Source organism: Catharus ustulatus, chromosome 9, assembly GCF_009819885.2.
Source record: "Catharus ustulatus isolate bCatUst1 chromosome 9, bCatUst1.pri.v2, whole genome shotgun sequence".
NCBI classification, from domain to species: domain Eukaryota; kingdom Metazoa; phylum Chordata; class Aves; order Passeriformes; family Turdidae; genus Catharus; species Catharus ustulatus.
In genome coordinates this window covers 10,622,120-10,647,672 of record NC_046229.1, presented here as the reverse complement: position 1 = coordinate 10,647,672, position 25,553 = coordinate 10,622,120, and the positions used below count along the sequence as shown (strand labels likewise).

Here is a 25,553-nt window from a genome sequence, read left to right as displayed (position 1 = left end):
AAGGAATTATTCACATTGAGAGCTTTAAAAATTAAGCTAAACCCTGCAGGGCCCAGGCCAAACTTATATCACAGCAAAGCTTTAAACACTGGATCAGGGACACAGCATGAGCCATGTCCTGGTCTTAGATGCAAACTAAATGTAGAAAACAAAGCCGCCGTCACTGTGTTAAAAGGAAAAACCATAAACGGTCCATGCTGTGGCTTCTCCCAGGGACACAAGGGACAATGGCCCTCCTTCCACGAAGAGGGGTCAGCCCATTCCAACCAAACACCTCGCAAAGGAAAGAAACTAATTGTCCCTGCAAAGGAAAAAGACTTATTGTCACTGTTTGAAAGAGAAAATGGCAGCTGATCTATCCACCCGTCTGTAATGCTGGCCAGAGGGAGGTCTTTGAGGGATGATGTGAGGACAAAGAGGGCAGTGCCATGTGTTCCCTCCACAGAAATACCCACGTCCATGGGAACAGGAGGTCCTCAGCACTGCTCACTCACTGCTGCTTACAGCCAGACACAGCTGGCCCCAGGCTGGGCAGAAGTGCCAGATGCCAAGCTGAGAGTCCACAACATTGCTGGAGGTGCCAGTTTTAAGGTGCAATTGAAGAAGAGGTGGGAGAAGAAAAGCTCACAACCTAAAACAGCTCCTGTTAGTGCCCCAGAGGACCACAAAGGCAGGAAAACATGGATGAAAGAGCAAGGATTCTCAGCCTCACTGTTAAGAGAAGCTCTCATTTTTAATTTGAGGAGGGATCTGATCTGCTCAATGACAGGACTAGATATTACAGGGAAGACACCCTATACTCCATCTCTCCTCCCACAACTGAGACAAGGGGCTGCAAGCACAGGTTCCTCTGCACAAAGACACCTCAATCCCACCTGATGCTGTGATGGTAGCAGAGGCAGAGGATTGGGTGTAACCAGTCGAGGAAACACCTGGATATCCACCAGCCCCACAGTGGTGTCTAAGTGAGCACTGAAATCTTTCCATCTTCCTGCATGAGGGATGGCATGAAGAAGTCTATCTGGACTGTGCAGAGAGCATCCTTGATCCCACAGCCACCAGCCTATATAAGACCCAACAAAGATTGGCAAGGGTCAAGGAGCTGGAAAAAGACTAAAAATTGGTACAGAACAATGCATATCAGGAGGCTCTCCTGGCCCCAAACATCCTCATGGTCCCACACATTGACCTCTTACAGGTATGAACTGCACAGGGAATTTGAGGCTTGAATCAACCTCAGGGCAGAGATTATACCTCATGTTCAGCTCTTCAGATGCCCACACACAGCCACTTCTCCAGCTCTCAGTCATGGGGGTGACTGCCCAGGCCTTAATATTTGTAAAGTCCTTAGGAAATCCTTGGAAGGAAAGAGTGGAGTATTATTATGAAATAATAGCTTTTTATTCTGCTCCATCTGAAAGCTGCAGCTCTTTGTTCGGCCCCACGCTGTCTAAGCCAAGGGTTAAGGCTTGACTGGCTGGGCTGTGAGAAGCCATCCTCCACGGTGGGGGAGAGGCAGATTTCTGCGGGTCTCAAGAACAAGGTGTCTTTCTAACCCATTCGGACTCCAATAAGCAGCTTTAGATGTAACAATAGGGGGCTGAAAACTCAAATGCCCCAAAGCTTGCAGACAATCAGGACTGTTTAAGCATCCACAACTGACATTTCTAACACCACCTGAAATGCGTATTTTCCTTTCTGTTTCAAAGCCTTATTTTCCAATCAGATTATGTGCAGGATAAATACCCTTATACGGTGACAGCAGGCACTGCACAAGAAAATTGGGGATAATGGTAAATGCAAAGATTTACAGATACTTATCTCAGCATCTGCAAGAAATATTAGCTTTGAACGTGGTGTTCAAACACAATGTCAATCACTAGAACCTAGAAAAGTGCAAACTTACTTAGCTGAACTCAGCCCTAAAATAAATTAAATAAATAAAAATAGAACTAGGCTTTCAGAGCCCATCTCTCGAATGGGAAGCAGCTGCCACATGCAGGAAATGCCAGGCTGGTCCAAGTTGACAAGGCACAGTAACAGATGAGAGACTGAGAGTAATGACCCTGGACACACTGGGAGAGCTCTTCTCTGAGGTCAGGGACACCCAGCCATGAGGGACACAACAATCAGGGAGGAGACCTGGCCATCGCCTGCAGACAGAGCAGGCACAGACACGCTGTGGCTGCCATGGAGCACATCAGTGCCACTCAGCCAGGCTGTAGGAATGACCCCACAAGCACCCCAAGCTCGCTGCAGTCACTAAACAGCACTCACATGCTCAAGACATAACTGTGTAACCCCTGCCTTGGGTTTCTGCTGTCACCATTCCTTCCACAGCCCCCACTCAGGAAGGGGACCCAAGCTCAGGCTGCCAACATTCCCTGACCAGCATCACCCAGGACAATGCTCCTACACACAGATTTTCCAACCAGCAGTTGTTAAATGCCCATACAGGTCCTACACATTCCCACATAAATAATCCATGTAGCAAGAAGATCCCTGCAACACACTTGCCCTGACACTGACCTACGAGGAAAGGATGTGCAATAAGGTCCTGAAAATTTAATGAATCACTGTGAAAAAGAATGTTACGGTCACCAGCTTAAAAATACACCAAAATCAAGCAGTTTCAATGGAGATGAAAGATGGAGAAAAATGCCTCTACAACAGCCCAGATCTACTTACCTCTAAGGTCCAGCACATACTGGTATTTCTGAAGATGTGGTCGGACCTCGCTGGCTGGCCAGTCATGCTCTGAAAGCACAAGATTCACTCTCTACTTCTCAGCTCCTTTCCCTGCACTTGCTTTCAGCACTGAACATTGTTCACACCCCCAAAGTTAGCCAGACATGCAACTGATCCTCCAGATAAACAGCCCGACATCTACCAGCACTTCTTGGGCTACAGCCACAGACCATCAACAGAAAACGCGAAGCTGTGATCTGAAATCTTATCTGGTCGCTGCAGAAAGGCGGCGGAGAAGGTCAGCTTTCCATCATTCAGCAAAGACATCCAGAGCCAGCACACAAACACTAAAAAATATCACTGTTGAGTTAAGACAACTTTGGGGTTTCTGCTTTGCAGCCAAGTATCACTCAGCGGCCATTAAACAGATTTTTTAGCCATCAGTGGAACATTAGAAATTCCATGAATTTGAAGTTTATTAATTCCACAATACAGTTTATACTTTTTTCAGGATTTATACTCCTTGGCTTCACTCTTTCAGCTATAAATAAAACCATTTGCTAAGTTGGCTGATACATCGCAGCCCATGACTGGCACATTTATGCAAGTTGGCTGAAAAACAAGATGGTTCAAGGAATCGCCAGAAACACTAAATCCCGTTATTTCAAATCTATTTTGAAACATCTAATAAATCTGCAGGGATCACTTGAGATACAGAACTGGCTAAACTCGAGTAGCCGTGCTTCTGAACAGCATCCCTGACGTTTATGGAGTGGCTGATGTGCATTTTACAGCTTTCTCTCTCAAGTCCTTCACAGTCCATCGCATAATATTCATGTCTTTGGATAGCCTTCAGAAGGGAAAGAAATGGAAATAGCAGAAAGAAACGCCAGAAGAGATCCAGCAGAACAGACTTATAGGATCTTCCCATGCCTTTCCACAAGAAGCTTGAAATACAGAAGTGACCCACATCCATGGGTTCCCATCTTGGTGGGATGCACCTGGCAGGGATAGGTTAAAGGTCTCTGTACCACAGGTATCCCAAGGAAGAGGTCCATAAAGACAGCGTACACACAGGCTCAGCACAAGGAAAAGGTGGGTCTGGTCTATCAAAAAGTTCTGCCAAGACAGTGAGCCTGCACAGCTTTCCCCGAGTCAAAGGCAGCTGGAGAGCTCAGAGCCTTGTGAGGCTGGGCCAGTGGTGACTAAATCTGCAGTTTTTGGGGTAGATGGAAATTCTGCAATCTGCCCAAGTCTCAGAGCTTCTCTGGTTAGCAAGAGACAAGTGATGAAAGACCTGATCAGAGGAGAAAAAAATAAAGATATCCAACTCAAAATTTTTATCATAGCACTTGTAATCTGTGCCCTGGAAACTACTTGTAAACAGAAAGAGACTCTGGCCTCAGGATACATCAACAGATCTTACCCCAGAGCACCAAGGGACTGACTGCAGTTTTGCTCCTCCAGCAAGATGAGCAAGCCAAAGGAGAAGCACAAAAATACTCTCATAGGGAAAGGGCTGTGTAGGAAACCCTGAGCTGGAGGTTCAGGCTCAATACTCAGTCGGAGCTTTTGCATGCTTACTTCCTGAACAAAACCAAAAACCCCGGGCAAAGCTGCTCATACAGGTGATGATTAGCACTGCAAAACCAAGGCAGGCTCTCCAGGAACAAATTCAAGGTGTGTGGTGCCCCAAGCCAAGAGAGCAACTTGAGACCTGGGGAAACTACAAAAACTTTTAGGCAAATAGAGATGTGATAAGATAAACTGGAGTGTTAAGAGATGAGAGCCAAGGTCAAGGGTTTTCCTCCCTGACGCTCCTGCTCCAGGCAAGAGTTGATTTTCTCTCAGCCACCAAAACACCAAATACTTCTGAGCGCTCATTTGGGGCACTCCAACCTCCAAAACTGACAGTTTGGGCACACTCCCCAGTAGCTATATGTTGGGTTTTCCTTACCTGAAAGCATCTTTACTGCCTGAAAGCCCTTCCTCTCACTTGGTATCTCCCAAACAGCAGCAAGAAATAGTCGCCAGCAGGTGTGTTTCATCCACGGAAATACCAACCATTCTGGAGCGTGTAACACTTGATAAACGTGAAATCCAATGGGATGTTTTTATCCCTGTGCCCTGTCAGGCTGACAGGTGATGAGACTACAGCCTCTAACAGGCACTGCAGTGTAATTCACCTCCCTGCCACCCCCAGCCCTGTCCAGAGAACACTGCTGACCAGCACCACTGCAGCGCCCAAGGCGCAAACCTATCCCAGAGGCTTCCCCGCCTCTGCTTTACTTGCTAGGAGCCAAAAAGCAAATAATTCATCATTCCCTGCTCCTCCCTAGCGCAACTGTTCAGAAATTGCTGAGTCCAACCTTACTTGTCGCTGGATGTAGTGCAGTTCTGTTCTCTAATCCCCTACATCTGCATTTTGTACAGCCCTTTTCTAAGGCTCTTCACATTTGCTTCACAGTTTATCACCCTGCTCAAGCAAGATGACGCATCTTTAAACTTTCCACTCAAAAGAAGCGCTGAGGAATGAAACCATTCAAAACCGAAGAAGCTGCCTCAGAAAATAGTCCCCACAGAAAACGGCCAGCAGGAGCTTTTTTTTGAAGTCATAAACTTAATGAGACATGGGATTATCTTTTCTGTTGGAAAGTCTCCTTGTTCCTAGTATCGTAACAAAATAGTGAACTGTTTGAGGGCTTTTCTTCTTAGTTTTGCTCAAAAACTAGGACAATAACAACTGAACTCAGAGGGAGGAAAAGAAAAAAAATTGTTTCCCTATGTGGAGACAGAAAAAGACTCCTCAGCACAGACTCGAGGAACAGCCCTTCTCTATGCCAATTTAAGAAGTCCCTGCAACTCAGATGACCCTAAAAGCAATATAGATCCTATCAGTCTACCCTAAAGTTCCATGAGTGATGCATTTCAGCAGTCAGAAAAGGTCTCCCATGGTCTCTACAAGCTCAAATATACTTCCAAAATTTTAGGTCCCTGTATGCAAATAAGATCGGTCCACTGTGGCAAAGTTGTTTGTGCTGGAAAAGCTGAAGAGGAGCCAGGCAACACACAACCCAGAGAGAACAAGACCTGAACACTGAGATGCTTGCTGCTGCTGCCTGGCAGCCCATGGGGTTGACCTTTACATCCTTCCCCCTTAAAATAACCTCAGCTTCATCCACAGTCTCTGAGGACCCTCATCTCACAGGATAGAGCATTGTCTCAGTTTACCTGGGCTTTGGGGTCTGCAGGGTCTGGCCAGCACACATACACACTCAAAGCAACAAGGAAGCCGTTAACAGATAGGGAATCATTTTATCCCATGTCTTCAAACCAGCAGCCCACTCCTCCTCTCTGCCCTCAATGCCACAGGGACCCTCTGATCCCAACCAGGCACCCTGAGCACAGCCTCCAGCACCTCCCAGTTCAATACAGGGGCTCTCTCTGGGGGTCTGAGCTGCTTTTCAAAGACAAAACATTGCCAGAACAGGAACACCATGGATAATGAACAAATGAGCAGCTCTGCAGCTCTACATCAGGTCTGTAGGAAGCCAAGGATGCCTATAAACACCCAAGGGACACAGTTCCCTAGCAGGGATGCTAAGCCAGGAACCACATGGCCTGGTGGCCCCCAAGAGCACACGCTGCCTCCCACGCTGAAGCCTTGGAGGGTTATTTGTACATGAGGCCATGCTGAATCAGAGCAGCCAGAGACACTGCTGTAACTCTCACAAGAAGCACACACACGGCCTCCCCTCATGGTGGACATGAACAGCTCAGTCAAGAGCAGCACCAGGCTGAGCAACAGCCACAGCCCGGGTGGGGCAGCATCTTCCATGGGAGGGTTTGGGCAGGACAGAAGGAAGAGGGGAAAGTCAAGCATGACTTGGCCCAGCAGCAGGCTGGAACTGCAGATGATGCCCTGGTCCAACACACAACCTGCTGGGAGCAGAACACAATGCCCTGCTTTACCATGACTGGTCTTAGTGAGTTGGTGCTATCAGATCAAACCCCTGTGGCCTCAGCTGAGCCCAGGGAAAATGCTGGGAATATCTGTCATCCTTTTGGCATGGTTTATCATCTGGAGAAAGGCAGGACCCTCCACAGCGCAGGCAGATGCTACAGTCACTGCAACTTCAGAAGAAATCTTCTGACACTACATGTGCAACCATTTTTCTTCAGTCTGCCCCAGTGATGTTCTCACATCGAGCAAAAACCCTTAATTAGGTTAAATTAGCTGGTTTTACTGCCAGGTTCAAACTTAGCCATGTACCCATTGCATTAGCAGGCCTGGCTGCCTCAGATGAGTTCATCTTTTTTAGATCCAAAGAAAGAAAAAAAATAAGTCCAAAACAATAAAAACATTCTTTTGGTATCCCATCAGATGATTTCTGACTCTCACCTGGTTTGGCACACAGAGGCACAGCACCTGATGGGAGAACCTGTTCACAGCAGCAGGAGCAAAATGGTCCCAAGCCCCACAGTCCAGGACATCTCCTTCCCTGGGCAATCCTCAAACAACATTGCAAGCTACTACAGATGGCTTCACCAACAATAACCAAACATGACACCCAGTCACCTCGAGTTCACTTGGAGCCCAGCTGTCCTGAAGAAGGGACAACCCATCCTATCAGTGGGCTACGGCACAATCAAATATTTAAATGAACGTTTTTGCTTTAGGTCAGCTTCGCCTTCCTCCTGCTGCCGGCTAGCGAGTGGCAGAGCGATCTCCTTGCATTGCCGTGACAACCCGAGGATGGGTTACAGCCGTGGCTGGGCTGTGAATGGCAGCGCTGGGTACTTGACATGCGACAATGGGATACGTTTGCCTTTTTTCAGAAACGAGAGGCTGACATTGTGAAGCGGTTAAAGCCAGACATCCAAGCGAGGCCATCACCATACACGGGCTCAAAAGGCTTTGTCTGCCCTTCTAAAAGAAATTTCATAATATGTGAGGGTGAGCAGTCAGCAAAAGGCTTGGATAGCTCGACTTATAATCATCCCCAGCTTCCTCACAACGGCCCTGAATACATCTTTGATTGGTTATGTATGAGAGGAGCCGTCCTCAGTGTGGTGCCAGACATGTGAGACACAGACCTGGGTCGGACTCCCGAGTAGGAAGAAGAATTCTGTTCAGCAGCAGCACTTAAAGGAAGGGAAATAATAATAATAATAGTAATAATAAAAAACCAATAACAATAACAACAATAATAAATGATGATATCATATTATTAATATGAATTCAGACATTATTATGAATTATATTATTATTATGAAAAATGTGGCAATTATCCCAAATGGTTTTGAGACATTATTGGTTCAATTGTCGTTCCCCCTCTGCAGGCAGGGTGAAATGGCTGTTATCCCAGGTTATGGTTGTTATTCCTGAGATGGGCACTTCCACACAGTCCTCTGCTTCCCAGTCCAAAGGGAAGAGCCACCCATCCCTAGGAGCGCTCTGCCACCCCCAGCATCCCCCCAGGACCCCAATCCCAGCCCCTAAGAGGGGAGGGGCGTGGATCCCGAGCTCATCCATCGTGCAAGTGACTTTCCTCTTGTTCCAGGCAAACAAAAGCCGAGCGGCGCAGTGGGCCCTGAGAAGGGTGTCTTCCCTTTAATAAACGTGATTTCAATCCCAGTGAATATTCATACAATTACCCTAGCTCTAATTTGTATAAAATGACAGCCTGCAAACCAGGGATGATTGAAGAGGACCAAAATCATTTTGTTTGATTACAATCTCTCCTCCCTCCTCCCCCCCTCCCCACCTTCATTATCTTTTATGTCTATTTAAACTCTGGACACTCTATATTCATCTCAATTCTTCCTCCATCTCTCCTTCTGTTTGTGGGTTGCTGCTGCTGCTTTTATTTTTTTTCTTCCCCCTCCCATCTCTCTCTCCCCTTTCATTGTAATTTTCTTCTTGCTTCTGTTGTGCATTCAGGGATTTGAGGAGGTTTTCAGGGGGAGTGGGGGTGGACTTCATTTTATAAAAAAAAAAAAAAATACTGTGTTGTCTGGATAGAAAATTACATTTGCATGCTCGAGGGGCCTGAGGGCTTCTCTGTGGGCTTGGCAGAGATCCTACCTCGGGGAGGGGGAGGGAGGTGGAAGATGCTGATTTGATTTCCTCCTCTTCCCACCCCTTCCCCCTTTCCTTTCCATATTATAAATGTCTGCCTGATTTTTCTTTTCTTTTTCTGCATGTGCAAACCACTTGAAGAACAATGGCACAGATTAGAGGCCTTCCTTAGGGCTGTTTATGAATGCAGTTGTGGAGTTCAGCAAAGCAGAAACATTACATAGAGTAATTGGACATTTAATTACTAATGAAGCTAGCAACTGAATTTTTTTTTTCCAAGGGTCTGAAGCAATGTGACAGACCCTCCAACTGCAGGTTTAATTATGGCTGGAGATGGGCTTAATACTCCCCATCTTGCACTCTATTACCCTCTCAAAAGCCCTTCTGCCTTTTATTTGTAATTTTTATGCCCCTGCCCCATCCACAGGGAGAAACATCCTGATGCTCTATCAGACAGGATGATGCTTTTGCTGCTCTCAATTGGTGTGAAGCCAAAGAAGCCAGCCTTGGGCAGGCTTCCTATGGAGTCAGCTCTCTTAAGAGCATGGAGAGAAAAGACCTGTTTTGGTGGCCAAGAACATCCAGAACCAATCTCTCCTTGATTACATCTCAGTTTTGGCCCAACCTAATTTTTGACATCTCAGGTTTCACTCCCTCTTTTTAAGAAATCAAATACTCAGGTTGCTTATCCCTCATGGGGGACATTCAGTTTCCTCCAAGAACTTAAAGCATAAGTTTTCTTTTCCTTCCTCCCCCTCACCCAACCACTTCCTCCTCCATACACCATGGGACAACTGGAAACTAAGTCCCTACACAACAGAGGAACCAGAGTAGGATCCAAGCAGTGTGAAAGGCTTGTCCCCATAAAGTCTTGCTCCAGTAGAGTTATAATCAGGCATTAATACAACATTGGGCTAGTTTCTGGAGGGAGAGATGAGAAGGTCAGGGGGAGTGGGGAATTAGGTACCTGAGATCTCAGTCTTACCACTGGCAGCACATCACAGAGGACCTAAAAATGACAAGCCAACGTGCACTGGATCACAGCTTTCACCTCTATCTTGTCTCTGACAGGGGCTGACAAGCCCAGAGAGAGCTTCTCCCTTGCTTCTAGCAAGGAGCAGATTCAGAACCTCCTCAACTGGAAGCTGCATCTGGACCATCTGGTTTAACATCACTAAAATGGGGCTGGAATAGGGTTAACAAGTATCTTTGGAGCATTTTAATCTCATTCTGCCTCACTGAATTTCATTCATTGCAGCTCCAATTTCCTTCTTCAGGTGAAAGGAGACAAAGTGCCAAGGTAATCCCACCTCCTCGTGCAGAGTGCTAAGCTCCAGGGAACTGAACCTCCAGCTTCTGTTGATCAAAAAAACCTTCTAATTGATTACAGATGAATGCTGTACAGCAAAACTGTTGGATTTTAAGAGCACAGAGAGCACTTTTGTAAAATGTCATATGCATATTGGGATTTTTCTTTCCTGGTTTTAATGACAAAGTGCAAATTTGGGGGTTGGCGGGGAGAAAAGACAGGAGAAAGAGTAACAGATGTGAAGAGATGCAAAATATTCCTGAAGAACAAATCACCCATTTCTTCCTCCAGATTTCCCAGCACATCATATGGAAGACTGTACGCTCTCAAGATTGTCCACACTAATCCTCATGTGTGTTACAGAGTGAATGACCAGCATTCAGTCAGGACTCATGGATTCAACTGGCACATTCTTACACCTCCTCTGGTCTCAGGAAGGACTTGTATCTATGAGAATGTTGCGTCAATTGAGCTAAAACCATTACAAAATGGAGCAGTTGGTATCCCACTCACCCAGGTTATGATGGAATTCATACACTATCACTGAGGGCCTAAGCCAGCAGACAAGGCTCCTCTAACACCAACAGCAAGAAAATCATCTACATACCCCAAAGGACTGGGACAGCATCATCTCCAAACAGCACCAGAGTCTCCAGTGACTACTGGAGATCTTGGAGGACTGTAGTGAAAAAGACACATAACTTTTAGACAGCAGACAGGAGTCCCTCTCAAACAGTACATGCCTGGGTAATAAATGCAATTTCCCCCCTGGATTTGCCTTCCAAATGTGGGATTCAGCCAGTAAGCGCATCAAAAGTTCACTGGCACCAGTGAGAGGCCCTGCTGCTCTGCTGCCGACTTGGATCCTAGACAACTTGCCCCTGGCTGTTTTAGAAGCAGATACCATATTCCTTGGATTAGGAGCAAGAGTCTGCACCAAACCTCTTCCAAAACTTTGCCCAGTTCCTCAGCTTTGACTGAATTCAGGACTTTTTCTGCTGCATGAGCAGTTGGGCAGAAAGTCTCTGGGGATACAGAAACCCAGCCTCATTCACCTTCCTTGCAGAGGGAAGCAGTCCAGAAGAAGACTATTTCCAAGAACCATTTCCATGTCCTTTGACATGATTTTCAGCCTGTTCCCTGCAGAGAGATGCAGCTGAAGGACTCAGTCAGTGCTTTAGTAAGTCCTTCCAGATCATTTTTCAAATCAGGCTAAACAATAGGGGTCCAGCACAAAGCTGGGCAGTATGGGACAGGAGGATCCCATGCATGGGGTCATGGGAGGATCCCCCATCCCTGGCAGTGTCAAAGGCCCTGCTGGATGGGACTTTAAGCAGCCTGGTCTAGTGGAAGGTGTCCCTGCCCATGGCAGGGAGGTTGGAACAAGATGATCTTTAAGGTCCTTTCCAACCCAAACCATTCTATGATTCTGTGATTCAGAAAGGACAAGCAGCCCATACAAGCTGGCATCTCCAGCCAAAACCTGCTACTGAAAACTGGATGCAGTCAAGAAGAGAGATCTAGTGACCTGGGCTCTACCCCTACCTCCTGTCAGCTACTTCAGCATGTGGTGGCCACCTCATGTTTCAAAGGAATGCCAAATTTCACCCCGGGGCATCTCCAGGAACACTTCCAGCTGACTACCAGCAGCTCCTGCCCTTTGGGAGCTCACAGTTGCCAATTCAGTGCTACAGAAACACTGGTGGCCAGACTCATCTGCTTTCCTGTGTGTCAGAATTACACGACCCATTGACTCATCTCACTGTTTCCACCTTCTCAGAGACCTTGTGGCACCATGAACACCTGCTCAGGGTCACCAGGACCCAAACTTCCAATCACACTCATCAACTACTATCAACATCAGCTGTATTTTAAACTATATTGAAGCAATAGTGGTGAATGTAAAACACAACCTAAAAATAGATTATATGACAGAATGTAGCCCTGGTGTGAGCTGCCTTTGACCAGCACAGCTCCATGCACCCTCTACCACAAGGAATCACAGTTTGCCCAAACAACTTGCAACTGCTGCTGTCCATCTGAGAGCCCTTAAATGAGATCTGCTTTACAGAAAAGGATGAACACCCTCCTGCTGAAGTCTGGGCCTCTTCAAGATGTCTCTAGTCAGACATTCAACACTTAATTGCTTTTGAAGACCAAAGAGCCCCTCTTCATTCTCCTCCCATGTGTTTATCTTCTGTAGAAGTCAGCTGCTGAGTTTGCAGGAGAAAGATCAAATAACAACTAAAAGAAGTTTTAAGATGCACACCCACTGCCATTAATCATATTTGTAATATCTTCCTTCCCTCACTGCCTTAAAAATGCTTATTTCCAGACCCTGGCCAGCCTGCTCCCTACAAACACAAGTGTGATGCCCATCAGAGAAACAGCTTCTGTGGCAAAAACATGCTACCAGGTGTGAGAAAGTATTCCCTTACTCAACATATCCACTGATGCTGGGCAAAGGCGCCAGCAGGAAACCAGGAGGAACGGAGGGTCAGTCCTGTCCAAAGTAGCTCCAAGGTTGGAAGGGAAAGGAGTGTGAGAGCCTTCTCCAGCCCTTGGGCCATGGGAAGTATCCAAGGGAGGGAGCTGGCTTCTCTGGCAATGCCAGTGCTCCTTTGGAGACCTGCTCCTGGAAACCTGAGCTCACACTGCAAGAACTTGCTGAGATTTTGGGATCATTCACATCCAGAGGCAACTGCATTTAGACAGAGCTTCCCTGCTTTAAGGGACAACAGACCCTTCAAACCACTTCAAAAAGGACACATCTGCCCAACAGTTGCCTTTTTACCAGCTGTCCCATGGTCCAAAATATCCATCACCTTCCCACACATTGCCATACACCACACAGAGACTGAGATGTCCCAAACACCCTCCAGATCTTGCCATAAAATCAGTGTATCAAAACCTGTTCACATCAGAGTCAAGATCAGAGGGGAGCCTGATCTCCTCCAGCTCTCCCACTCTGTCCAAACTGGCTTCCCAGAACTCACTCATTCACAGGGATTTTCAAGCTTTAACTCATCTTTGCTCCCAGTTCAGGGGGTTTAGGGTGCAGAGCAAGGCTGGGGTAGCAGTCCAAGGCTCACACAGAGTAGAAAAGCAAAGCCTCAGAAACCCATGCCAAGGACATTTGCTATCCAGCAAGACCAGAATCATCAAGCCAGCACCACACCATTGCTCAAAACAATTTCAATGGAGACAGGGAGGCCCTGCCTGTTATTCACCATTGGGATGGGGGTAAACAAAACAGCAGGCCCCTAGGATCCTGGCTCCTCATGGGGAATGTGGCACTAAGACCCCCATCCCAAACCACTCCTGCCTTGAACCCCGGCAAAACCCAGTTAAAAACAACTGCCCCTCCCCAAGAGCCCGCTGTCATGCTGGACAAGGACACTGCTCTCAAGCTGGACTCCTTTTCAGCATCTCTAACTTGATACAGCTGTTCACTTCAACTGCTAAAAGCCAGTGTAAGCTGATTTTGCAAAGAGCCCGTCTATGTAAACTGTGCTGTTCCTCCAACATAAATAGTATGATCCTGGCTTATAATTTCAGCAACTTGATGTTTTCTTGGCCAAGAGTGAACCCAAGCAACTGGAGATGGAAACAACTTCAGAAAGTGTGACCAACTGCACAACACAGTCTGAAAAAGTCCCAAAGAAGATCTTGCTCATAGCCACGTGGCCGAACTAACACCCCATCACTGCAGGTCACACCCACGTGCCCCGTGGACAGGTGTGTCTCCCTCTGCACTGAGATGCTGCACCCTGCAATGTGCTCCTATCAGCCATGGGGTATCAAGGGAGATGCACAGCAAAGCTGGTAGAAAATCAAACCAAATGCAAAAACCACTTAGGAGTCAAAAATATCCCAAATCTAATCCTGTTCCTTGTAAAAGCAGGTCCTGAAGGCTGGATTTTTAGTACAAAATGTTTTTTCCTGCTATAACACCTGGGAAAAACAGATGAGGAGCGCATGTTGGTGTGGAGGGTCTACAGCCTCTACTACCACCATCCTAATTCCTCATATCCTTCTGTCCCAGTCCCAAGCAGCCAGGACAGCTTGGTGACAGCCAGTGGTGGTCCTGACTTCACCTGGGTGAAACTCAAGATGCTGTGTGCTCTATTTACACAGAACCCTCGTCATGGTCCTGAGGGACACAGGGACCTGCACATCCTCAAAACCACAGCAAGGTTCTGGCCATGCTGTGTGTATGGAGTCTTCTATGTGTGTACACAATCACACACTCTATGTAAAGTAGTCTTTGCATAGATGTAGCGTCCTACTGAAGTGATGCTTCTTCTTTGTTCCCTGGTGCAGAAAGCATCCTTTGAGCTAAGAAGATTTCAAAGCTCTCCACTCCTCACTGCAGCCAGAGATAAATACATTAGGATGCAAAGAATTAATAACTTAAGACAACAATTCTGAGTTTAATAGAAAATGTTCCTCCCACCCCGCTCTCTGAAGAGGAGGATGGCTGTTAAACCTGTGCAAAACTTGCATTAATTCACCAACTGTTTCCATGGCAGAAACGGGTGATGCAGTGAAGTCAGTGACTTCATTTCCTGAGGACATCAGATCTTGCTCTATGCTAAAAATAGAGATTTGTATTTTAGGTTTGTGAAGGGATGCTGATTTTTAAGCTTCCTTGGAAATCTCTGTGAAGGCACATACCTGAGCAGGAATCAGGAGAGAAAACCCTGTGATGGAGCTTCAGGTTAGTCTTTCACCCTGGAATCAGTACCTAACATGATTTGCCACCTGGGAGACAGCAAGACCAAAGTAGTTTGTGAGGAAAACTGTCTCCTTGCTTCCTTATTCATTGCCCATCAGAAAAATATGATGCCCACACTGGCTGCTCATGGTTTGCTACCAAAAGCAAGGGGATGCTAATGTAGCTCAGAGAGGAGACGGGCTGAAGTCTCAGGAGATTAATCTGCCACACATGGAAAGTAACTGTCAGCATGAAGCTGAGGAGACGACACAGACGTTAAACACAAGAAAGAAATCCACAGCATTATTTCCTGGGCAATCGTGGTGAGACAGTGGAGCCATTTCACACACCTGAGCGATTTTCAGCAGCCTGCTGACACTCACTTCCCTCCCCTCCCAACTGCGCAATTTGTTTGCATAGTTAATTACAAAGAGAGATCAACATCGACCTGCAGAAATCAGGCAGCACCTCAGCTATTTTTGCAACAAAAAGCACAGGACAGAAGGTGATCTCCTTTGATGAGTAGAAAAAATACCCAAAATAAATCTTTTATGCTTCTCTATAATTTTTTCCCTTTTGTTTTCATTTAACATCTTTGATCATTTTAAAACAAGACCACTCTCATGAATTCTCTCCTAATTAACTGTTCTAATTAAAATGCACCACACTCCATAAATTCACTCTCATTTCCAAAGCTGGGTTTTAATCTGGAGGGCAAATAAGTCTGATCTCAAAGTTGAAAGGGAAAAAAAATAAACCACCCCACATTCAACTGATTCAACAACGTTTAAAAAAGTAATCTACCCTAAGACCTTGAGGGTAAATAGGAACATTTGCACCCACTTAACGTTGCTAAGATGACACTGGCAGGTGACATGTCTCTTTCTGAGTCTGTACATCAGCTGGCATAATGGCAAGGTCTATCCTAACACAAATATTTACTCTGATTTCTATTTATGTAAATACCTGGAAGGCAAGGTGATATTTACGGATCACTGCGATCAATTTAACCACTGTCCTACCTGTCCTGCCTAGCATGTCTCTAGTCTCTGGGCTGAAAATCCTCATAGACCCAGAGAACTCAGGCATCTACTTAAGGAACAAAAAGAAGGCACAACCAAGTAAAATTCTTCTTAAAAGCAGAGGCTCCAACAAGAAGAAAGCACCTGAAGCCACCAAACATGAGTTTGCCTGTTATTGGGTAAGTATCCCACGTTCTCCCCAAGAAATAGGAAAGATGAGTCTTAGCACTGTGTATTTTCCACTGGTTGTTAATCAAGACACTTACACAACCATGTTGCACGCTGGACAGATGCTAAGTGTCAAATGTGCAAACTTAAGATGCAGTCCACTGTACATAAGCTCTTCTCCTGCTTGGAACAAGACCTCGGCAAAAACCCACTTCCTCCGCTCCCAGCTGGGATACACACTTCTGTTTAGTTTTCTGGAAAGAAAAAGGATCAAACAGGCCAATTTATGACATGAGCAGATTTGTGCATGTGTGATGACATCCTAACAGTGCAAAATGGCATGGATCCACTCTTCAACCCTCAACTGGCATTCTCCTCTCTTTGCCAATATACCTCTATGTATTTTATAGCAGTTTCACATCACACACAGGCAAAGGTTCTCCGCCAAGGGTTTTCCATTCCAACATTTAATTGGTTTGTCTTCTTTCCCAGTGATTTGGTCTTTGTGAGGACATCAGCTGAGTATTTTAACACTCAATCTGCATCTCCACAGGAGAAGAGCATACTTTCTCACAGCCTGAAATAGCTTAAAAATTGGTTTTGTTTGGATGGGCTTCAAACAACAAAAAATTCATACGCAACCAAGCCTTTTTTCAACCCAAAGTGTCTTTCTTTCCCCCCATTCCCAGAACGTTACGGTCATGTAACATAAACATTACCAAGGGCACTGATGGTGAGGTAGGTATGTGGTGGCAAACAAATACAACTAATTTCTGCTTCCTGATACAAGGGTTGCTATGAATTTTGCACCCATTCAACACTTCCTCTCACAGCTTCACCAGCAGATAAAAACAGGGTTTTAGGGAAAAAAGCCTTACTTTTATCACTGATCTTCAAGATGACAGCTATGCTGCAAAAATAAAATACATTCATGAAGCCCTACAGGAAAGATCAATGGTTTTAGGTTTCAGGGAGATTAGACTGTATATTTTTAAAGTTCTGCAATATGAATTTGGTTTGGACAAAAAGAAGAAAGTGGGGGAGAAGTGTAATCTATAACACTTGTTCATTCTGAGTTTCAAAGCCATTTATTATTTTGGAGACACTATTGCATCACAATTCCCAAGCAACCAAGAATGTGATTTTTACAGCAGGATTAACCATCACAAGCAGAAATTTAAGCTCCTGGCACCCTGAAGAGAACTGGAAGTACCTGGTATTTGTATGCTTGGAAAGGAGGAGCTGGTACCTTCCACTTTGTTCCTGTTACAGGGTTGCCACCAGTTTTGTCAAAGTAGCCATCACGAACCTCAATCTGACCCACAGAGGCCCACCACACACTGTCCTGGAGGATTTGTCATCCTTCTGAGCTTCTCCATCTTACAGAACATATTAGTCCAGTACTTGGTTAAAGCACAAGGATTTCAGGGAAAAAAAAATCCTTGCAACGTTTCTGATATCCTGGGTACTTCTCAACCTTGGTGCTCCTTCAGGCAAGCCCATGTCCTTCCCATTTTTCAACAGGGCTATTCCCTGCACTGCCCAGCTGGATTGGCCACCATGGGAAGGTAAAGAGACAGGAGCACAACAACCCTTTTATGTTTGCAGATCTCTGTATATTTTCTCCGTCGAGATGCACTCCCACAGCATGAACACTGGCCACCTGAAAACAGGCTGGGATTACTTAGCCTGACTACTCCTGCAGATGTTTTTGGGTAATCCTCTAATCTTCAAGACCTCAGACCACAACCACTGGGACAGGACAGACAACCAAGAGATGGTGAAGTTGAAAAAGGAAGGAGGTGGGGAGCAAGAAACACATATTTGAAAAAAGAAGCTAAACTATGAAAATAGAAATGGAAAGGAAGGAAGGATACTAAATCCTTGCCACAAGTGCATCAGCAAAACATGTTTGTGTTCCTCTGTCACCTCCTGCCAATCAACAGCTGACAGGCCAAGCCAAAAGGTACTGCAGAAAGTTCATGTTGGAGACATTTGCAACTTGCTGTTTTCTAATATTCCTGCCAGGTGTGGGTTTTGTTTAAGCTAACGTGCCACAGTAGGGATGCAGAATTACAGGCAAGTTCTCAAAAACAGCAGGAGACAAGGTTTTCACTTTGCATTTGTACAGGCTCCCTTTCTTGGTCCAATGGCACAGAATAGAAGTCCAGAGCAAAATTTACCAGCTAAAGATTGTGGGGAATGGACTGCCTCCTCCAACCTGTTTAGTCACCTGATGGGGAAGAAAACAGCTGAGACACAAACTAGTCCCACCAGCACAAACATCCCAACCTTGAAGGGCAAAGTCCACCCCCTCAACTCTTGGGCGGCTGCAATTAATAATGCACATCAGAACATCAAGTGAGCATTAAATCAGAAAGAAACAGTTTCTACAGCACCCCAAGCTGCACTATCCTCCATTACTTTAAGTGGGGCATCTTCATAGAGCAGCAGTGTGCAGAGCTTCACTGACGCCACCAATCTATCCTTCATCATGCTGCTTGCAGGAGATTCACAGCAAACAGGCAAGTGCTAAGCAATTGGTCAGAATCTCCTACTCCCCAAGTCTCCTGAGACACTAGGCAAGCAGGGCTATCAAAACAGATCCTTCTGCAACATGGGGTCATTATTCTAAGAGGGAAGCTCTGCTGGGAACCTAAAACCTAGAGGAAGAACAGATGCAAGGACAAATATTAAGAATCCATTCCCAAAAAAGAGTGAGTTTCTCATAGAAATCCAGGACGAGATCTAAAAGGTGAGAAAGAGAAACCTTAGGAAAGACAGAGAAGGGCAGTTGTCTGAAGACTGAGTGCTCCTCTTCTCAAGCCTTCAGTGAGGCAGAGCACCTTCCCTCTGCCCACAGGGTGTAGCAGTAAGAAAAAGAGCTGGGATCTGCATCAGCCCCTAACAGCAGCTCACAGCCAGGGAAGCAAGCTCCAGGACAGCAAAAACATCTCACAATGGTCAAAATGGAGAAGAGCTTATCTATTTCAGCTGCTGTGAAATGTCTGGATGCCAAAGCTGTTTAGAGAAGGGATGTCTCAGCTAGCTAGTATGCTATTCTGCCGACAAGGGTGAAACATCGGCTCTGCTTGGCCTCTTATTAGGTTTGCTGCCCAGGCGTCATCTAATTGCCACTCCACTTTACGAGCTGAAGATCTGTGTTAAGATAAGACTGGAAAAATTTTTGGCAGCACGTCTGGAGCAGACAGGAGGCTCAGAATGAAGGAAAACTAATTCCATCACCTTCCCTGGTCTGAAGTGCCCTTCTGCCCACTGCCAACAGCAGATCTACAGAAACAGGACAGAGCAGTGAGGATTGTTACAGGTTCAAACAGGCAATTCAACCCCAAATATCAAAAAAGCCTGCTCACTTTGAAATAAACATACTTGTTTAAAGTGCCAGATGGACCTCACACGCTGATCTCCTTACAAAGCAGTAAAGGCTGCTTCAGCATACTGTTTATGTGAGTCTGGGGCCAACACCAGGGTGAATGGTGCTTCCTTCCCACATCAAGTGGACTTCTTCCCCTACCTAGAAACATCCCTACCACACTCCAAATCACTCCTGCTGAGGGATCATAGATGGAGTAGAGATGAGTCTTTGAACCCTCATAGGTTATACAGACAGAAGTCTTGAAAGATCAGCTATCCCGAGCCACCTCAGTTGGGATTCATCTTGCCCTACTCTGGACTAAAGCAACAAAACCCTCTGTCCTTACTGCTCATGGACCTTCCCTCCTGAGTTTGATCACCCCTAATGTGCCCATCTTCATCCTCAGCAAAGGGAACCCACCACAATCCCCCACCAGGCCTCACCTGGAACACAGCATGAGCCTACCATGGACATTCCCATACCCCTCACACCCATTCCCATCACGCTGACATCCTGCTCCAAACTGGCACACTGAGGGGACTCCTCCAGTTCACTGCCACCCCACCAACCAGTAAGAGGACATGACCTCCCTCCCCTAAGGAAGCACACTGAACTGTTGGACCAGGTAAGGCCACAGTTCAGAGAAATTACCATTTTCAATGAGTTTGGAAAGAGCAAAGCCATTGGTGTTCAAATTTAGAAATGAAACCAATCAGACTATGGCGTATCTGGTTTTGCTGGAATTAGACTTCTTTCCTTTAAAAAAACCAAACCTGTGACTGTACAGTGCCCTAGCACCCCCACTCCATCCCAAACTTAGCAGGCATTTTTCTATGTTACAAATTCCAAAGACAGCTAATTAGTCAAGACTCAGCAAACTCAGGTTAAAAAAAGAAGCTGCTCCAACTCCATCAGGGAGGCAGATGGCAACGGCGTGTTTCAGACACTGCAGGCTGCATCAGCACTTTCTCCAGCCGATGGTGTCTGAACAGGGAGGGCTGCAGACTGGAGGCAGCACAGCAGTCCCTTTGCCAGAGGGCCACAAACAGGTGACTCACTGCCGTGAAGAATTCTTCCCTGGCCCGCACCATGCAGCCTGGAAAGGCACACGATTGATTTATTAACTTACATGAAGTGTTCACTTGCCGTGGCTTGACCCTCAAGCAACAGTCCCAGCCTCACACAGACACAAGCAGTATTTACTGGGGTACCCAAAGCCGGGTATTTCACCCTGCCTTTTCCCAGATCTGCCTCCCACTTCATTTTGCTGGGATACAGGAAAAGATAGGGCAACTGCCAGTGGTGTGGGGAACTCAAAATGTACCGTGGGAAAATCTGTGCTGGATACAAGCAGCAGTGAGACCAGAGCCTATGCAGCACAGATGAGTCTTCAAAATAATCCCTTATGCCAGCAGGATCCAAGCCAGGTAGGCACAATTTAATTAAAATGACGTCAGCTCACACACAGGAGTCAGAGGTCCCACTGGACACGGTACCCAGTGGTTCAGATATTGAGCAGAGACATGCAGAGGTCAAACTTGCTTGGACTCCATCCATTCATACTCCTTGCTTTTCCTTTCTCTTGGTTTTAAGCTGGTCTTCACTTCAGACACCCTTCCTTGTACTCTTCCCAATGCCCTGAGCTCTCACTAACATCACAAGCCATCAGGCTACATTGTGAGCAGCACATTCTGTTTGCATCATCTCCCGTTCCTCTCAATCCTGTCCCACTCTTTCAAGACCATGAGGCATGTCTCAGCTGAGAAAGAACGGAGAGGGAAAAGCAGCAGGGGATACTTTATACCCACTGGGAATGTCAACAAAGTCTTCCTTGGAACAGCCATAGGAAAAAACTACAGGGGAGGTGGGATGCTGTATTTGCAAGATCACTCAGCCTCTGAGCCTGAGCAGATCATAGACAAAAGGAAACTTATTTCAGATGGTCAGGTGAGCATTTGCAGGTTCTCCCACTGCCTACAGACACTGCTATGAAAACCTGTACCATCTGCAGGCTCACTGCTGCCTTAGCTCAGTTATGGACTTGTGGTTGCACAAAAACATCTGTCAGGAGAACACACATCACATTCCCAAAGCATCTATGCAGAGCAATGAAGAGCAGGTGACCAGTTTCAGCTAGAGCATGACCACAAAAGACCAAGTTCTCCAGAAACACCATGGCCCACACCCACAGCAGCAAATGTTCTCTCTGCAGTTCTCCAGTTCACTTTGCACTAGGGTTGCAAAGAATCGCAGTTTGAGGAATTCAGTGGCAAAGGAAGGTCCCACTTACTTCACTACGATGCAGGATGCATCTGCTGACACGTTCACAACCCTCTGTGAGGTGAGGAGACCCTGACCATGGGTTAAGGTACCTTCTGTGCTTCACAGTGCACGCATGGAGGGCAACTTCCAGCTGAGAGGGCAAGGGCACCCATGCCCAGCACACCTGACCGGGTCCTGACTTGGCAGGGACACAACCTGGGTTCCTTATCTGTAAGCTTCCAAACAGTCCAAAAGATAAGGAGGGACCAGCTGCCCTAAAAGCACTATTAAATCCTCTTCAAAACATCCGGCTGGTGCTCCCAGACTGATCGATCAACAGCAATCAATTTCTGCTCACCAGCAGGATTCTGCAAGTGCCTGCTGCTCTCTGGAATGAGGCCATTAGCACCTACAGTCTCAAACTAATAGCCAGTAATGAACATTTTACCTATGCTAATAGTTGGGTGAATGACAAACAGTGATTTCTCTAGCATTGTGAACAAACCTTCCTGCACAGCAAAGGAGAGAAGACACAGGAAGAGATGGTGCTGGCACTCCGGGAATTTGGTGATTTAGGGGAGCAAGGAAGAAACACGTACCCAAAGAGACCAAGAAGAGCCAGGAAAAAGGCTTTTTTATTACATATAAGTAAATTACTTTGTCTCCAAGACAAAGGGACTGAACAAAATATAGCAACCCTAACCCATTTACCCTATCTTCTAATTTAAAAACTTCAGTATTTCCACTGGTACTGAAGAAACACAGTTCTCGGGGAGCCATATCCTCACATGTCCACTAATTTTGAGTAACAACAGTTTTCCCCAGTTGCACCATTTCCCTCCAGAGTGGATACTCTGAGGTGTGGTGAAAGGTCTGGGCGCACACTGATGCTGCTTCTCCTTGGAGACCTACCAGGGACAGGCTTCTCTCCCCTCCTGAGGCCATGCACCTGGTAAGAGTTAAACTCCAAGGCTGGTTCCAGCTCCTGCTTTGTGGGTTTAATGCACCCAGAGCTGTCGAAAGGGTGTTAAACTCCCACTCTTCCAGTTCAAAGGCAGCTTTGCAGAGCTGAGCAGTCTTAAAATGCACAGCTTTTCAGAAGTGTGACCTTTTCACAAGGTTTCCAATTCAGTAATGGTTTGTTTCCTCCCTCTTCAAGCATGTAACTAATGGTAGTCATGAAACACCTCCTCCAACAGCAGCAGGCAGGCGGGCCAGGCTCCCCACCGGCCTCGAAATGTCATGACCGGTTGCCTTTGGTTATTTGCAATGGTGCTTCTGCAAAGGCTCAAGGGCACAGAAAGTCACTGCACCATCATCAGGCATCAAGCCCTTGCACACTGGGTCTTGCACACATCTGCACATCACCTCCATCCTGCTGCTATCCCAACAAGGAGACGCCAGTGCAGGCAGAGAGGGCAGCAGGGTGATGGACCTGGATCCAACACATAGCCCTGTACAATGCAGAGTCAGTGCTGCCCCATGCACACAACCCCCAACCACCCATAGCAGGAGAGATCTCTCACTTCCAGAAAGCTGTTTAAATTCCTAATTGCCCTCCTCAATAAAGTCCACACATCTCTTTCTTGCAGGTATCAACCTAAGAGACCTTCCCAGCTCTCCTTAGTGCCAGATTGAGGTCACATCCACAAGTTTCACTGGCCATCTTTCTTCATTCTTGCTTGCCCTAGGACTTCTTCAGGTAGAAGAAGAGTAAGAGGAGAATTTTTAGGCATCTGCACCAAAATCCTACGGCACACCAGAGGGAACACTTTCCAGTGCACAGCAGACAACCCTCACCCACGCCCAATGCCCAGCTCACGGGCTCCTGCTCTTGCCCCTCTCCACCAAGACACTTGCAGCTCCAATGTTTTCCACAAGGCAATCCAAGAACAAAAACAGCCACTGGGCAAACAAAGCAACGCTTCATGCTGACAGGATGGACTCCATTGCCAAAGGGACTTCTCCATCCTAAATGCCTACAAACCAGCAAGACCCCAAAGAGCCTTGGCACAAGGCACTGCTCCTGGCTCCACCTGCACTGCTAACCCTAAAGAAAGCTAAACCCCTGTACACACCCTGTCTGTCCTTTTCCTCCTTCTCTGTTCATGCTGTCTGGAAACCTCTTCGCGTTCCCACACAGAGAGAGAGTTCTTGGGGCTAGCAGACAGTTTTCTCATATCTGGGAAGTGCCTCCACATGCTACCTAGCTATGCACAGAACCATGGTACTGTTCTGTCAGACTCCCTCTCACATGTCATTTATTTCCCTGCAAATGAACTCAACATTTCATATTTTGCCCCCATTTTCCCTGTTTACGCTACAGGAATGGGGAATGTGCTGTTGTCCCCTCCAAGGGCAGCAATCCAGCTCTCAAAGGCTACCAATCCCAGTGAAGATGGTACTACACACCCCCACCAAAACCAAACCCTTCCCACAGCTTTGTTGCTGTGTTACAACCAAGGACCTCATCTCCAATTACACCCTTATTCCAGGGTGTCCAAATCTTCACCGCATCACAAATGAGCGGACATGGGTTTCTTTGGAGAGAGTCTGTAGAAATACCCACACAGTCCCTGCAGCTCAGGAGGCTTATGTTATCTTAAAATACCTGGGATTAGTAATCTAAAGGCAGGTCACACAGTCTGGAGGGGGGTAGTGCTACACAAACTGGCCTCAAATCCTGGCCCAGTGAAGTCCAGGGCCATTAAACTGCTGAGAGTCACCAGCACTGATGTGCCAGGTATTTCTGAGCTAACTGACTAGATACACAGCTGGTCCCAAAGTTTACAAACTCCTAATCCAAGGCATTGTCAACAATACAGCTGATGTTTGGAGGGAACACATTCTTTTTATGCTGACGAAGTTTCTCCAAATACAGGGCACAACATCACACAGACCAAGTTCAGAGTTCGGGTTATGTGCTTCCCAGAAAAACTTTGGGCCAACCAAGGGGGAACTCCAGCCTTACACCAGACTCCATAAACCTGTCACACAGCTCCAAGGCAAGCTGTGGCTAACCTGCATTTTGGCATTTTCCCTACACAATGCATATTTACCACATGGGTTGGTTTGGATGTGTTGTGCTCACGACTTGCTCCTTGGAGCAACTCCAAATCTGCCTCCCTCTTAAGCTGTGCTACAGTATAGTCATTCAAATTGATTGCAAACATCAGAAGCAAGGGTTGATTTCTTCATATGCACTAATTCTAGACTAGGTCACCAAAGTATTTTCATAGTTATGTCAGCACTGTCTAGACAAACCATTAAAAACAGGATGCAATGATCATCAGAAATGCAATGTCAAGTTTGTGCCCAGAGATTCTGCGGGAGCCACAGGGAGAGAAGAAAGGCCAAACCTGTCCCATTCTCATAGGTTTGCTGGAGTTGGCTCAGCTGTCACTTTTTGGTTTAAGCAAAACTTCACCAGAGATAACCAGAAAAACATATTTAACTGCAATTTAAAATAAATAAGCTGGCATCAACAAGCCTGGCGAGCAGCAGGACTCCTACGGCAGTCACAAACCCATGTAAAACTGGCTCCTCTGTACTACTGGATGCCCACACCTTGCTACCAGCACTGAATCCTCACCAAAGCACATCAGCATCCTCAGGGCACCAGGCAGGGCACCCTGTGCCACGAGTCCCAGCACATACAGCAGGATTTGGCTGTGGCACTCACACCCACCAACCTCCACCATGCTCACCACCAACCCCACAGACCCTGCACCCACAGAGAGCTCCTTGCTAACACTGTGCATCCAAATGGCTGCTTCCTGTTCCTTGCCACTCCTTGGCAGAGAACTCTTCCGAACTCCAAAAACATGAGCTGTAATCTCGGCAGAAAGGGACGTGCGTATAAAAATCACCACTCTGTCAAAACAGAAAAATAATGCAGGAGCTGATCTGTGCACATTAATCCGCTGCAG

The 25,553-nt window shown here is 46.5% G+C and overlaps 1 protein-coding gene across 2 annotated transcripts in view; it reads right to left on the bottom strand.

Moving 5' to 3' along the window:
- The window catches only part of ZSWIM5 (zinc finger SWIM-type containing 5), a 96,185-nt gene that overhangs the window by 53,199 nt on the left and 17,433 nt on the right, over window positions 1-25,553 (bottom strand). Inside the window, exon 1 of one of the 2 annotated variants that reach the window (XM_033067224.1) lies at window positions 16,085-16,102. The exons of the other annotated variant lie outside the window; for it this stretch is intronic. The gene's annotated coding sequence lies outside the window, so the exon portion shown is untranslated. Of the gene's footprint in view, window positions 1-16,084; window positions 16,103-25,553 lie in introns of those variants that run through there. 2 annotated transcript variants of the gene reach the window in all.